The sequence below is a fragment of the Oncorhynchus mykiss genome, chromosome 5, assembly GCF_013265735.2.
Source record: "Oncorhynchus mykiss isolate Arlee chromosome 5, USDA_OmykA_1.1, whole genome shotgun sequence".
NCBI lineage: Eukaryota > Metazoa > Chordata > Actinopteri > Salmoniformes > Salmonidae > Oncorhynchus > Oncorhynchus mykiss.
Window position 1 is genome coordinate 95,695,380 of NC_048569.1, and position 4,056 is coordinate 95,699,435.

Below are 4,056 nucleotides of genomic sequence, written 5' to 3' on the forward strand. Positions count from 1 at the left end.
ATGCACTGCAGCCACCCTAGCAACTCATTTAAAAGATGCACTGCAGCCTCCCTAGCAACTCATTTAAAAGATGCACTGCAGCCTCCCTAGCAACTCATTTAAAAGATGCACTGCAGCCTCCCTAGCAACTCATTTAAAAGATGTACTGCAGCATCCCTAGCAACTCATTTAAAAGATGCACTGCAGCCTCCCTAGCAACTCATTTAAAAAATGCACTGCAGCCTCCCTAGCAACTCATTTAAAAGATGCACTGCAGCCTCCCTAGCAACTCATTTAAAAAATGCACTGCAGCCTCCCTAGCAACTCATTTAAAAGATGCACTGCAGCCTCCCTAGCAACTCATTTAAAAGATGCACTGCAGCCTCCCTAGCAACTCATTTAAAAGATGCACTGCAGCCTCCCTAGCAACTCATTTAAAAGATGCACTGCAGCCTCCCTAGCAACTCATTTAAAAGAAACACTGCCTCCCTAGCAACTCATTTAAAAGATGCACTGCAGCCTCCCTAGCAACTCATATATCACCTGCTTTACTTAAAGCCGCAATAAGTCCATTTTTGGGCAACCCAACCAAATTCACATAGAAACATGTGTTATCTGACACTTCTCATTGAAAACAAGTCGAATAAGCAGTAGATATATTCTATGTGCATTATTTCTATGCTTTGCGTTATTTAACAGCTGAAAATACAATATTTTTAGTTATGGAAAATCTATTTTACAGTAGTTTAGATGGCATGGGATTTCTGCATAGTGCAGCTTTAACAAAAGGCACATCTCAATAGGTGGTCCAGGTATCATGACAAGGCACAAGTGTGTGTACTTTACTGTATTACCACTTTAAATATAGTTTTTCAACCAGAAAAGTGCAAAAAATAAATAAATAATAATTAAAAAAAAAAAAAAAAATGTAAATAGCTGGAGTGCGTCTTTAAGTTGGAATTCAGTTGCGTTGGTCGGGAATTGAAACCCGGGTCACTGCTGCTGCGGGTTCGCGTGGGATCGAACCGCGTCTCAAAAATCAGCAGAAAAGGTGCACTAAATAAGGTCACCAAAATGTCTGTTTTCGGGCTATACATGTCTGGCTGCGGTGCTGAACACCATACCACCAACGCATGAGATCTGATGAGAATGTTCCCAGTTGAATGTGGTGCAGAGGTTGTCTCCGCAATAGTAATTCGCATAATCTTCGTGTCGTGAGATTCCATAAAAACACCATTCCGATATTAGGAGAATTTACGCAGCAGGTTAGGATAATTAACATAGCAGGTTAGGAGAATTAGGTTAAGGTCAGGAAAAGGGCTATGAAAAGCCAACTGACATTTACTCCTGAGGTGCTGACCCGTTGCACCCTCTACAACCACTGTGATTATTATTATTTGACCCTGCTGGTCATCTATGAACGTTTGAACATCTTGGCCATGTACTGTTGTAATCTCCACCCGGCACAGCCAGAAGAGGACTGGCCACCCCTCAGAGCCTGGTTCCTCTCTAGGTTTCTTCCTAGGTTCCTGCCTTTCTGGGGAGCTTCAAAAATCTGCATTGCTTGCAGTTTGGGGTTTTAGGCTGGGTTTCTGACATCGGCTGATGTAAAATGGGATTTGACCCATTCATTGATTGATTATGGAAAATGCTCTCCTAATCTGCTACAAATAAGTAACTTCCGGTTGCAGCTGTATCAAAGTGGCGTGTTTTTAGGGAGTCCCTTAGCATAATAGCTAGCTAAATAGTATGATCTCTTCAAATATGTTGATTTTCAATGTACCGTTGAGCTTCAAAATGTTGGGCTCGTCCGGGATTTGAACCCGGGACCTCTCGCACCCAAAGCGAGAATCATACCCCTAGACCAACGAGCCAATACAAACTCAGTAGGCTAAAAAGGTCAATAACACATTACAACCAAAGATACATAGAGCTAATCCAAGATAGTCAACTGCCTGTCATTTTTAATGGAAGCAAATTACTCCTCGTGGGCAGAGAGAAGCATATTTTGCACATTTCCGTTAGGGAACGCCTACTCTGTGAAGTGGGCGCGTGCAATTACTAAAATCGCCCTCTTTCTAAACAACGCAGGTTCACTCAGTTCCTTACAGATTTTAGTTTTGGAAACAGAAAACTGTATTGACATGTATGAAATGTTTTATCGATGAGAAAATTTGCCAAAAAAGTCGGCCAAAATCCATCTCGCTCCATTTTCTCCCAATGCCGGCCACTGGGCTTCCTCTCACCACCATATTTGGTAGTGAGTGGAAACAACTACCGGATGCTTCACATTTACACATTCGGTGAAATATCTGTTTCATTGTTCTGTGTTTTGTTACATTATATAATTAATTACATAACATTTGGATTTGTTCTCTGCTAGCTTTGAAGTGACCGAGTTGTGCTTTTTAATTATATTTATAGCTACTTGCTAGTAGCCTCTGTCACAGGTTTTCATCGCGTATATTTGTTTCAACGTGAAATGGGGCCGAGGCTAACTTGATAACTAGCTATCAAGATAAGAAGATGAATGCGTTGTGCTTCACGGCTCTCTGGTGGCAAAATGCAGTTGCATTCGCTAGTAAGTTGTCTTTGGCTAGCTAGCTACATGCATTACAGTATACGAACAGTTTTTTTTTTTTTTACTCTTTAGTTAGCTAGTAACTAACACTTGGCTGGCTCGTTATCAACTCTGTCTTCTGAAATATTCACTCCGGGGTTACACTACAATTTATATAACATTATTATGATGATGATATACCATGAGTTACACATTCACCTACCATTTCATGTCTGTGACTCCATTCAGACAGTTTTACTTCTGTCAGCTTCCGGTGCAGGAAGTGTTAAGTACGCTGGACGTTCACCTCAAATCAAATTGTATTGATCACATGCGCCGAATACAGCAATCTAATCACTTCAATGCTGGTAACAGGAAATAGGAAAGAAACAGGAAACGGCCTTCCTCAAACTGTTGCCACAAAGTTGGAAGCACAGAATCATCTACAATGTAATTGTATGCTGTAGCATTAAGATGTATCTTCACTGGAACTAAGGGGCATAGCCCGAACCATGAATAACAGCCCCAGACCGTTATTCCTCCTCCACCAAACTTTACAGTTAGCACTATGCATTAGGGCAGGTAGTGAGCTCCTGGCATCCGCCAAAGATTCTTCCGTCGGACAGCCAGATGGTAAAGTGTGATTCATCACTCCAGAGAATGCGTTTCCACTGCTCCAGAGTCCAATGGCGGCGAGCTTCACAACACTCCAGCCACGGCTTGGTATTGCACATGGTGGTGATCTTAAGCTTGTGCGCGGCTGCTCGGCCATGGAAACCCATTTCATGAAGCTCCCGGCGAACATTTATTTTGCTGGCATAGCTTCCAGAGGCAGTTTGGAACTCAGTAGTGTGTTGCAACCCGAGGACAGATGATTTTTACGCGCTACCGGTTTCAGCACTCGGCAGGGCTGTGAGCTTGTGTGGCCTACCACTACCAATTCTCAGCTGAGCCGCTCCTAGTAGTTCCCACTTCACAATAACAGCACTTAGTTGAGCAGGACAGATATTTGATGAACTGACTTGTCAGAAAGGTGGCATCCTATGACGGTGCCACGTTGAACGCCACTGATCTCGTCAGTACAGCCCCTTCTACTGCCAATGTTTTTCTATGGAGAATGCATGCTCGATTTTATACACCTGTCACCAGTGGGTGTAGCTGAAAGACAAATCCACTTATTTCAAGGGGTGTCCACGTACTTTCGGCCACGTAGTCTGTTTTCCACCAAGCCATCTTAAGATCTGGATTTTGTATTCCTTACAGAACATAAGGATCTTGTGCCCTCTGCTCCAGGTGTTGCCATGTCAGACCCTCTGCCTTAAGCTCCTGCTCTCTCTCTCTATGTGAGTGTCCTGATCTGGTGCACTTTAAATGCAGTTCAAAACAAGTACAATTACCAGTAGTAGTCCTCATCTTGCAACTGGTGGGGGGGGGGGGGGGGTGTCAGGTTTTCATGCAGCCTAAACTCTAGTTAAAGTAGCTAGCTACATGTTCAACTCAACAAAAAAAAAAATATA

General features: G+C 42.9%; 1 non-coding gene across 1 annotated transcript; it reads right to left on the minus strand.

Annotated features, from left to right (window-relative positions):
- Window positions 1–1,781: 1,781 nt before the first annotated feature.
- Window positions 1,782–1,853, minus strand: trnap-ugg. The gene has a single exon. It is a non-coding gene; the product is annotated as a tRNA-Pro (tRNA).
- Window positions 1,854–4,056: the final 2,203 nt, after the last annotated feature.